The sequence below is a fragment of the Egretta garzetta genome, unplaced genomic scaffold (assembly GCF_000687185.1).
Source record: "Egretta garzetta isolate BGI_Z169 unplaced genomic scaffold, ASM68718v1 scaffold303, whole genome shotgun sequence".
In the NCBI taxonomy this organism is placed as follows: domain Eukaryota; kingdom Metazoa; phylum Chordata; class Aves; order Pelecaniformes; family Ardeidae; genus Egretta; species Egretta garzetta.
In genome coordinates, this window is record NW_009259174.1 from 410,298 (window position 1) to 423,255 (window position 12,958).

The window sequence follows — 12,958 nt, forward strand, 5'->3', positions numbered from 1 at the left end:
TCAAGCAATAAATAAATAACTTATAATGAAAATGGGATAAGGCATTTACAATGTAACTGTATAATTTAAACCTGTGAGGTGCATCACATCACTTTGCTAGTTGTTTGCAATCATTCTTAAACGGGAAAACAAACTGGTACCAAAACCAAATCCCAGGTGGATAATAACTACTGAATTTACATTCACCAGAGAACACAATTCCACATATGCTTTCTCTGTTTAAGATATGGTCATATTGGCCCTTTCTGCAGGAAAACAAACAAGCGAACAAACACAATCAGTTGGACGCTTAATACAACAGTGTGCCTTATGTATGATTCTTTCTGGGAGAAAAAAATTACTTGTGACAAGTACTGGAATGGAAATCTTAGTAGTTGGGTCATTCCCTTGAACTTACAAGGCCTAAATTCAGCACACAAACATCATCAAACTTAGAAGGCCAAAAACTTCAACTTACACATCTACCCAAACATTTGCTCAAAAGTTGCACTGTCTTATGTACTTATCCTGTGATACAAGTTGAGGACACACAATATTAAAATGTGTGGTTTCCTTAGAAAGCCCGCAGGACTACCATGAGCAATGGTAAAGATTATCTGATGTTGTCTTTTCCCTTTTTCCAACTTCTTCCTAAAAGCCTGAGATAAAAACCTGATTGAATATAAGGCTTAAGAAAAAAAAAAAATTAGTTGCAAATGAATAAAATGCCCCATATGTCTGAGATTTACGAGAGGTCTAGAAGTTCTTTGTCCATGCTAAGATCAGCAACTAGTAATTTTTTTTGTCCTAGTAGTCAATAGATGCAGGCATTTGCAGAGACTGATATATCTTCAGTGTTCTAAACAAGTCTCAGTTTAGTATGTATCATTCTTTAGAAGTACTACTCCCTTTCCACTAACTATAGAGATAGCATGTACAATTAGCTTAAGCTAGCTGTTTTAGATAAAGTTAGTAAAATGAACATTAGCCTAAACAAATGTCTGTCCCAGCTTTCAACAGAGAACTTAGAAGAGACCTTTTTTTGATGTAGTAGGAAAATTCTGGAAACTCTGAATAATGAATAATTCAACAAGTTGAATTTATAGTTTCATCAAAGTAAACCTGGTATCATCAAGATAATGATGTGAAGAGTTTTTAAATATATACAGCATGGGAGTTACATTAACAACAGAAAGTTGATAGAAGAAGAAAGAGTTGTGGTTTAACCCAGCAGGCAGCTAAACAACACACAGCCATTTGCTCACACCCCCCACCCTGGTGGGATGGGGGAGAGAATCAGGAGAGAAAAAAGTGAAATTCATGGGTTGAGATAAATACAGTTTAATAGGACAGAAAAGGAAGGGAAATAAATAAATAAATAAATTAATAATAATAATAATAATAATAAACAGAATAAGTGGTGCATAAAGCAATTGCTCACCACCCACTGACCAATGCCCAGCCAGTTCCTGAGCAGTGGTCGCTTCCCCCTGGCCAACTTGCCTCAGTTTATATACTGAGCATGACATCATATGATATGGAACAGCCTTTTGGCCAGTTTGGGTCAGCTGTCCTGGCTGTGCCCCTTCCCAGCTTCTCACTGGCAAGGCATGAGAAGCTGAAAAGTCCTTGACTGGTGTAAGCACTACTTAGAAACAACTAAAACATCAGGGTAGGGTGTTATTGACATTATTCTCATACTAAATGCAAAACACAGCACTATGTCGGCTACTAGGAAGAAAATTAACTTTATCCCAGCTGAAACCAGGAGAAAAGAAAACAAGCAAGTTTAACTTCTGGGGATTAAGTGTCAAAAGAAAGGCCATATGCAACAGCTGTGTTTCAGTGAATGAATGGGATGTGCTTTGCGAGACATCTCATCTACTGTTCTATATTTTTGTGTATGTATAATATTCATTATGATGTGGTTGTGTATCCTCTAATATAAGGAGAGTGAGAAAAAAAAGAGGGAAGGAGAGAAAAATAGAAAGCATCAAAACAATTTTCATACAAATAAAATGATAAAACTAGTGGTTTCCTCAAGCTTCAATCATCAGTAATGGAGATAATTAGCAAACTACTCATATAGATTTCCTCTGTACTCCAAAGTTTTGCTAATCCCATCCTAAAATAAGTGCTTAGCTGTGTGGGGTGACTTGTCCCTCAGGAGGGGCACTTCTTCCTCCACAGAGAGAAATCTAGTTGAATTTGGTTGCTCAGTTAGGTATCTAGTGCCCTAAGGAAGTAAGACACCTGTGTAAGAAGAGTAGAGATGAAAAAGGAACTATGGGAGATGCATGTTCCTCTGAAGCAGCAGCTGGATGCTAGACAGGCTAATGGGATTCTCAGATGTTACTGGACACCTATGTTTAGTCAACTGACACTCACCTTGATGGTTTTGGGGAGGGGTTGTTTATGGTTTTGTTTTTTTTTTCAGAAAAGTTAATGGTACTTCATTCAGCTGCATGCTCTGCAGGGGTGTCTAATGCCATTTACAACCCATGGAGTTGTCAAAAGCTTATGCACAGGGCTGACAAGGCAAGCATACAGTGTCATCTGAAATACCCTATGTTATTGCGTCTGGCCTGAGGCTACTGTTTCAGAACAGCATTTCTTTTTCCTTTATTTTCCTTCCCTTGTCTAATACAGGTATTTCTGACATCCTAAAAAGTTTCAAATAACACTAGACAGTGATAATCAAATGACTGTATGGAGCTCTTAAATCTCTTTGGCTTATAGTGGTCACCAGATTACACTGGACATATTAATAAACTCTCCATTAACCATAATGAAAGCTTAAAAACCTGGATCACATGAGAACACCTACATTGAAACACCTAAATTTTAGGATCAACAGTCTGAAGCTGCATTTCACCCTTACAGCTCAATTTGGTTACCTAAATATAGGCATATTATTCAAAATGCCATAGGTTATTGAAGGCATCCATATGTAATGGCCTTTCCAGAATTTACAGGTCAGATAAGATCCCCTAGAATGTCTCAAAAAACAAAAAATAGTCTCTGTTCCAGCAATTAAATTCAGACCTGAATGCTGAGTAACATAAATCTTTGGACTTCTTTGTGGCCAGGGTTTTACATTAGTTTGTGAGAAGTTCTTGATTAATATCATTAAAATATGAAAGTATTTTGGAAACTTATATGTAATAAGGTTCCTTGTAATTACCACATTAACAGTGGACATTTTAAAATTAATTTACCCTTTAAAAATGTGTCTAAATAGACACTCAAACCTTTATTAACATTCCATGCATTTCAACAGCTGAATTTGTTTCTGTGTTGTATTTGTATTATTAATAATTTAGAAGCTCATTATTTTGTTTACCTTTGTTGTGTTGTCACTACAGTCTTTGTTGTGGATAAATGTTTTGGGGTAATTCTGTCTTTTGAGCATCATAAACAGTAACAAATGCTTTTTGATTCACTTACAAATTATAAGAGAAGAGCCATGAAATTTTCCTAACCTTTTCTGCAGCTCAATAAATCACAAACAGACAAGAAAGTTAAGCACTGCTTCAGTGGAAAATCAGCAGACAGATGTAGCACACATTCCCCTCAAAATAATTCAGAACCTGTTCCAATTTATCAAATGCCTACTTTATCTGTCAAAACAATGTCCTTTCTCAAATAAAGGGCATTGTTTCTGCAGCAAGAAAAAGGTTCTGATGTATTGTTATCTGTAAATGGATGGTGGAATAATGGAACAACAGGCAGCATTTCAAGCTAGGAGATCAAAGGGCAGAATACATTACAATTCTTGTTAAAATAAATTAGGCTGAAATAGTAATTTTAATAAAGACATTTATAACCTTAAACAATTTTTGGAGTTTACAGCTCAGCAGAAACAATAAGAAAATCTCTTTCAATATATGTTGATGCATTTCTTCCCATTGTGAGAACTTCACATTTCAGAGAAACCGAGATTTACAGAGCTGTAATGTACATTAGCCAGTATCTTGTGCTGACATTACACTATCTTACACTTGCAAAGCAAATATTTTCAACTGCTTTATTCATTTTTTAATGTATTTTCATCTTATCATCATACTACAAAAACATTCATAGATTTCTAGATTGACAATTTCCATAAGCAAAATTTATTAACTTGAAATCTTCCAAGATCATTTTCATCTCTAAATGCTAAGAAGTGATGTATTATAATATTAAGTCACAATATTGAATCAAACTCCTTAAGTTTATTCCTTTCCAAATTCCTAACAAAATTAAATTAAGAACGAAATCATATTAAATCCCTATCGTCTCTAGATTAAATTAGAACACAAAAAGTAAACTGTTAATAATTATCAATTAACTGAAAAAGCCTAGGAGTTTTAAGCATTCAGCAAATCTGTACACTCAAACCTTGTTCTATTACCAGGTCATTGTAATGCTCAGCTACTTTCTTTAACCTCAACATGTCAGATATTTATGATGATTCCTGCAGCCAGCTTGATCCTGGGCTGAACTGTGACAACTTTGCACTGATGTATCTGTCTCCTCCATGATTGCATGTGGCTCTTTCTTTCTTATATTCTTCCATTTTTCAATTCTTTTTTATGTAATGGTGACCTTTGTCAGTTATTAATTTTTTTTCCTCTTAAAATCAAAGTCCTCTAAAAATACATGAGTGAAGCAACTCCTTTAGAAAAGTATTCATTTATGACCAGCTATTGACAGCTTTAAAAGTTAGCAATATTTATTTTTTTATAAACACATCTTGATATTCATATATCCATAAAATATTGTCTCAATCATTCTACTGAAAGAAACTATATGATCAGAATCATAGCAAAGTAAAAAAAGAATATTTTGCTAAATAGCCTGTGATAAGGTCAGATTTATCTCCAAATATACTGGTAGTTATTTCAGTGCAAGGGAAAAACTAGGCCCAGCATCTTGAAATTTGGACATCTGTTAAAGCTCATTTATGCCAGCTCTTACTCAGCTGCATAAGTAGATGTCTGTGTCTATAAATAGTCTAGCTGAAATAAATTAGTCCTCGTACAGCACAATACACCCGATGTGGAATTCTAGAACTGTCCTAATTAAGATTAGACTAATTCAGAGAGGTTACTAATATCAAATCAAGGTTTGACCAGTGTGAAACTGAGTAGAATTGTGGAAAAATAGTTGCATCCCCAGTTGCACATGACCAGTCCCTTGCTAGGGGTAGTTCTACACATACTTTTGCTAGCAGCACTGTGCAAGAGCACTCTCTGGTCTGTGGCAGGCTAGCTTGAACAGTTTGATTAAGAAATTTGTACCAATACAACTGATTTTGCCTGTGCTGTACTAGGGAACACTCACATGAACTCCAGTGACTGAAAAGCTGCAGGATGACTGCCAGCTAGTGGGTAGTGAGAAGAAACTGAGTAATAAAATATTCCCCTCCAGCACAACCTGAATGAGAAGAGGTTGTGTGTTTAAGCCTCAAAGGTATGTAGGGATAGGCTAGCACATGCAGATTAAAATTCATTGAGAAACATCCAGAGACATTCTTTCACTGCTCTTTGCTGCTGGAACAATTCAGATCAGCACCAGTTTGTTTTAACCAAGAAGTAGAGCAGTGTTCAGGATAGTTTTGTCAGATTAATCAAAGCAAATTGACACCAACAAATAAAGAAAGAATCCTGCTAGCAGAGTAAATAAACATGAATGTTCTGAGAGAGCACTAGACACACATGCTATTCAAGCATCACTTCAAAATCTTCATTGCATCTGTTTTTTCAAGAAGTAGTTGATAATAGTTACCATCATTTTATAAGCACAGAGCAGAAAATTGGATTTAAAAGGTGACTCTGTTTAAGGAATTATTAATATATACATTATTATGACTGATATTTACACTCATGAGAGTCATGAAAAGTGAGAAGTGAGAAACTACTGCAAATGTAATTTTAATTTAATAAAGATATTCTGTAGCTATTGACAAAAGCAAATGGTCATTAAATAAAGATTAATGAGGAAATGAATTAAATTCAAAGAATGTGAAGATAAAATAAAAAAATGTATCTGGAGAAAACAAACCTTTCTCTTCCAGATATTCTTAATCAAAATCAGTCACAAAACCTAAATTGAAATAGTTAATTAGGACCCAGGCCTAAATCTCTAGGCAACTAAAATGCCAGCTGAAATTACTGAGGTTTTCAGACGTACAAACTATTAGGAATAGGATGATCCCAGAACAGTACAATTCATTCAGAGGACCACAATCTCTATTGAAATCTGACTCGGTTGCTCTGGATGCAAGCTGGAAGAATAGGAAAAATCCAGTTTGAATATCAGCCATAAATGCTATCTGAAACCAAAGTCAACAGAGATACATCAGTGTGAATGGTTGGCAAAGAGTAAATAATTTGCCATAATTCTGTGCAGAGCTGCACCAGAAACTTCCTCAGAGTAATTTCTGTTGCTGAGAGAGTAAATTAGGACCTTGTTAACAGCAGTCTCTGCTGCCTTGCCCATTACGTTCTCAGTCCCCTCCATGAAACAAACATAAAAGTGGGACTACAAATGAATGGATAATTCTGATGTGATAGCACATTTCCCAGGGGAAAATGACATGACAAAGCACAGGAGACTGGGAATTAAACCTTCCATATTTAGGACATACAAAGTACCCCATGTCAAGTGAAAAATATCCACAAAGCCACTACTGCTCTCTGTGGAACACTTCTAGATTCATGTTTCTATGTGACATTTTACAAAAGGAAATTGCACAGGATTTTTTTTTTTGGCACAGTTTCCTTCCTTTTAACTACATATTTCTGTTTATTAAGAGAGAATTTTCTCACCAACACTTCAAAAATAGTGTATAAGAAGCACAGTGAAGAGAATAAGCTTTATTATTTTTTAAAGTTTTTTTATGAGTAAAAATTTTGAAATTAAACTGATCAAGACTATAAACAGTATTTTTTGTGTGAGAATGAATACTGACAAAAAAAAAGTGAAAAAAATTTTGCCTACTTAACGAAGTTAAAGTATTCAGGAAATGTTTTATTCACTGATAGCCAAAAAAACAGGATCTTGCCTCTTTTCAATATGAAGTAATGTAAGAATAAAATAAATTATATACAACTGATTTGACAAAGCTCTTCCTAACTGTAATAAAATTTCGCAAGGTGGTCAAAAACCACATTGTTATCAACGCTTCCCACCAATACAGTTCTGCTCAATTATCATTTTTGCTTTGAAAGCTAGATTCACTTTTTGCAGATGTGAAAGGAAAATGAAGCCATGTGTGTCACTCTTCCTTTAAAAAACAAAACAAAACAAAGCTGCTTTGTGGTTCATATTTTCATCATCTTGTAACAGAAATCCATAGGAAATGAGGTATGAAACTCAACAGATGTATAATATCCTTATTTTCTACTTGATAGTCACATGTTGATTTCATAATTAGAAAATCAAGATAGTTTAATCTGACTTCTTTCATGAAAATTATTTGAAAAAATACAAAGACTTGCAGACATATTAGCTAATAGAAGAGTTAACTATGACCCATACTTACATGAACACTAAGGTTTGTGAAATCTTGATCTCTTCTGCTAAGTAGCTTTATAAAATTTGGTCACAAATGGAGGTCCTTTTCCATATATATCATTCAGCTGAAAAAGGCAAACCAGCTCATTTCATTTAAATTTCAACAAATTATGTTGACTCTGGTAGTGTATAGTATCAAATTAAATTGCTACACACCATATTTTTCTCCAAAGTCAAAATTAATTGTGACATTGAGTAGGTACTTAAGCATACAGCAAAAACGATAATTTTAAAATGAAATATTTCATGCTTAATTAAAAAAGGTTATGAATAGCTTCCCATTTGGAGCGTTCTACAGTTCATCATTTGATATACACATCAAAACATGGAAATACAAACTATGGGCCTTCCAGTCTAATACACAGCTTAAAGTAAAGGGATCTTTGAATATCCCCTTAGAGATTTCGGCAATGATTTTCCACTCCATTACACCAATTTCATACTGGGGTAAGTCCATTGATGTCAATGGTGTTACATCAGCTTAAAAACAATATGACAGAAAGAAGATCAAGGTTATTCAAGCTCTTATTTATGGTTATGGAAAATTACACACGTCTGATGTACATGTGCATAACAAGACTGTGTTGTTTTGTATTTCTTTGATAATGAAAATGTCCTCGTATAAAAAAACCCAGAAAACTGAAGCTGAAACATAACAGGTATTTACCAGCTAACATACATAGGTGTAGACAGCAAATGCTGGTTATAAAATAACCACACAGGATGACAGCTGCTCAGCTACACTAAAATTAAATGTGAGAAAAGTTTGAATAGACCACATTTTTGGAAATGAAGAAGTCCCAGGAAACTATAAATCAGGAATCCAATAGTTTTGGACTTGTATCTACTAACGAATTACCTTAGTATTTTATTTTTATTTATTCAATGTTTCCAGAAATGTAACCAGAATCATTACTGAGAATTTCTGAAATATGTTACTCTTGACACAATAGCCACATAAGTAAAAATGCTGTCATGGTCATAAAATTAACTACAAACCCAAACTCCTGTCAGGACCATAAAATTGATCGAACTGGATGAATCTTCATCGTAGCTGAGACTTCACGTGAGAGCAGTCCAAATCCCTGGTTGCTTCCAACACAGTCTGGGCCAAATACACCACCCAAATGCAAGCTGTTTGCATATCTCATCTGTCCTGTGGCAGATCATGTCTGAGTATTCTGTAGAAAACTCTAGATTGTCTGCAGAGGGGCTTCAGCTTCTCTCTTCCAGATCCTACTGTCTTAAAAAAGAACAAATGAGACAGCTAGAGACATAAGATTCTCCCTCTGCCAGTCCATACTGCAAGTAAATCCATGCTGGAAAGGCAATAAGCCCTTAGAGACATGCAGATATGTCCCCAAAATTTTGTGAGGAACATATGCAGACAGGCAATGCGGATAGGTATCTGTTTTATTCTCAAGCAGACATGGGTACCATGTATTCATGGAATTCTGTGCTGCCTCATTTAACTTTTCATTCATGTTACTTCCAATTTTTTTCTACTGAAGTAATACCTAGTAGCATTTTCACTTATCTTGTATTTGTGTAGTAATTTTTGTCTAAGAAGAGTACTTCGTATTTGCACTTATTGAATTGCACGCTTTTTCCTGAAGACAGTAATTTGCTTAAATATTTTTGAATTCTAATCCCAAAAGCTCCTTACACCCCTTTCCTCTGCAGCTTGGTATCATTCATAGGGTAAGACCCCTAAATGAGAGAGAGTATGTGCTCTTTAACTGTCAAAATCAGTAATGGAAATATGAGATAGACCTAGGTTACTCTTGTCTCATTTTTCTATGTCCTTCACTTTTCCAACATGATTGTGATCCTCTGATTAACACTTTGTCAATAGCTTTTGAACTCGATGAGTATACCTAGAACATTTTTGTCATAGGAAAACATAACATGGGATTATGTCAACAGCTCAAAATTTGTGGCATTCGCTGCTTTTTACTTCTCACAAAGCCTGCTGTCTTGGAAAAGGAGAAATGTTTAAACATAAATATGTAGATTGTTTTTTATTTTCACCTTAATGTTATGATGAATTTGTATGTATCTGAATTTTGACCCAGTTGTTTTATTTACATTATGGCTGTAACCAGATGTTCTTATCAGGTGCAGAATCTTATTACTGCAAGGAATTGTGAGTAATCTACTCTATATAAATGCAGCAGTATCCACTGCAGCATTATTAAACATCCTAGCTGTTACATTTTCCTCTGGAATATTTTGGAGAATAGACAGTGTGACGTCTGGGAGTAAGATACCTTTCTTTTTCTTTTTAAAGCATCACATTTTAACACCTAAATTTAGGGGGTTACAGAGTAGGTATCTACTTATCAGCAAGAAACCTAATCTATTTGCCTAAGCATACATATATAATACCTTCTGAAATAGCAAACTGACGGTATCACATTTGACCTTTAACTTCAGAAGGGTATTTACTTCCAGTACGTCCTGTGTCATATTTGCAGGTCTCAGAAGTCTTGATATATTTGAACATATCAAATCACACCAGGTACTAAGTATCCTATGTTTCCTGAGTATAATGGAGCTTGGACCTGTAGACCACATGTAGACAGCTATACTGTAAAAACTAAGTTTAGGGGGTTTGAATCTACACTTGAATCCCCCAAAATTTCAGATTAATTTAACTGACCTATCAAAAATTAAACTTAAATATTAAAAAAAAGCCCAATCAGTAATCCAAAATCTAAACATAATGATATAATGTATATAAAAGGAGAAAAATATTGATAAAAACAAGACTGAGATGACTTTATAAGGAAGCATACCACTTAAATATGAAGATAAATATTGAAGTAAACAAAAAACCAGTTTGAGATAGTAGAATGGATGATTTCCTATTTCTCCTGTATAAAAAGGTAAGTTAAATTAGACAAGACCCTCTGTCAGGTCTTTCCTCCTGTTACAAACTTATTTTAGTATGAACTGAGCCACTTTCTGGAAATATCTTTCTTCTTTCATGTAGAATGAGAGTAGCCAAATCTCTTACACTAGCAGCTAACATTTAGATGGCTACAGTTAAGTGAGATTAAACCTATCATGTCTTTCTACTATGCCAACTATTTGACAGTTTTAATCACCTTGTGCTTCAACTGTTAAATCAGTGGGGTAACAGTTGCTTGTCATGAAACAACTTCATTACTTCCCAGATTAGTTCATTGATCAGTGTTTTTATCAGTGGTATATTAACACTTAGCAAGCCATCTCCAAAAATACTTTTTCTTAGTTCTTTACAATCTCCAGAAGTTTGCGGGAGTTTGGTTTTTGGAGTTGGTTGGGGTATTTTGTTGGTTGGTTTTAGGTTTTTTTTATTTATTTCTATTATTTTTCTTTTTTTTTCCTTTTCTTTTTCCTTTTCTTTTTCCTTTTCTTGTATCCCTTGAAGTCAATGGGAATAATGCTATTAACAGTATAAGCTAAAATGTTAACACCATATATGCTAAAATGAATGAGATGGGATTTGATAGCTAACCAAATCTTATTTTGAACTGAATGGGACTTGACAGCTGGCATCCCCACGTTATAATGACTCCTGTTCCAAACCAACTGCAATTGCAAAAGCAAAATGAAAAGGATTCGATAACTAACATTGCTATCGGCATATTTATCGAAGCCTATTTATTTCACTGGAGTGTTGTTCCACCTAACTCCTACTAGTTCTGTGTGAATCTGTGTTTTATTTAAAGTAGAATTAGTTAGCTGACAAATCTGATTAGTTTCTATGTGCACACTTAGAGTTTATCTTTCAAGAAACATAGAATTCCTTTAATTTTGCAAGATCTTAGCGAAGTATTATAAAAATATACTTCAGCTCTGATAACTCATGCATGTGCCCAAAAGGCAAACACACACGTATCTACACACTCATAGATACATGCATCCTTCTAAACATAATTGCTGAACATTTCTTTTTCTATCTAAACTCCTTTTGAGATCAACAGAAACGCTTTCCTGAGCATGCAAGTCCACAGCATGGGTTTTCACAAAGGATATGGGAAAGATGTTCACTGCATATCGGTCCAGTCTGTAGGTGGACACCGCTAACTAGATCAGGTTGCTCAGGGCCCCATCCACCCGTGCCTTGAATGTTCCCGGGGATGGGGCCTCCACTACCTCTCTGGGCAACCCGTTCCAGTGTTTCACCACCCTCATGGTAAAGAATTTCTTCCTTAGATCTAGTCTAAACCTACCCTGGTTTAGTTTAAAACCATTCCCCCTTGTCCTGTCACAGCTGGCCCTACTGAAAAGATTTTCCCCATCTTTCCTATAGGCCCCCTGTAGGTACTGAAAGGCTGCAATCAGGTCTCCCCACAGCCTTCTCTTCTCCAGGCTGAACAAGCCCAACTCCCTCAGCCTGTCCTCATAGGAGAGGTGCTCCAGCCCCCGGATCATTTTTGTAGCCCTCCTCTGGACCCGCTCCAATACTTCCATGTCCTTCTTATGCTGAGGGCTCTTGAGCTGGATGCAGTACTCCAGGTGAGGTCTCATCAGAGCAGAGTGGAGGGGCAGAATCACCTCTGTTGCCCTGCTGGCCACGCTTCTCCTGATGCAGCCCAGAGTACGGTTGGCCTTCTGGGCTGCCAGCGCACATTGCCGGCTCATGTCCAGCTTTTCATCCACCAGCACCCCCAAGTCCCTCTCAGCAGGGCTGCTCTCGATCCTTTCTTCCCCCAGCCTGGATACAGCCTAAGGATCTCTAATGGGATTCTGCATGTTTGAAGGGCTCGCAGGAACTGTCCTTAGAAGAAAGGCCCAGGAAGAGAATTAGTTCAGTAAGCAATAAGAAGGGAATGTGATTCCATAGAAAGGTCTTTCAATACATATGGATATCATGGTTCCACACTGAATATGAAAAATCATCCATGTTATTTAATAATGAATTGCTGCCATACAGTAAATACAAAGGATCTAGTCAGCCCTTTAAATTAGTCCAAGTGGCACACAAGGCACATTACTTATCCAGAGTATGCTTTCTGATCTGGAAGAGGACTAATTATACACTTTGAAAAAGGGACTTTTCCAAACTTTGTGGTCTCCACTGAAAGTTTTTGAATTTGAAGGAGTATTTCTGTTTTGCGATCAAAATTATTTTGTGTAAAGTATATAAACACTCCAGAAGAAAATAAAAAAACCCTTGTATACTTCTCTGAGGTGTGTGCCTTAACTACTAAAATAACAGTCATGCCCTGATTTCTATGAGACTTTCGTTAAAAAATACAGACCAATACAGCTTTAGCAGAAGTGAAGTGGTCACCATGCTTTGCATCTCCTCCTCCATAATTCCTGCACTGTGTGATGGTTGTTAGGACACTCTTGTGCTGTTAGAACTATTGGTTCAAAATCCCACAGGCCAAGTAGTAAATGAAGCCCTTATTTCTCACTTTATGAG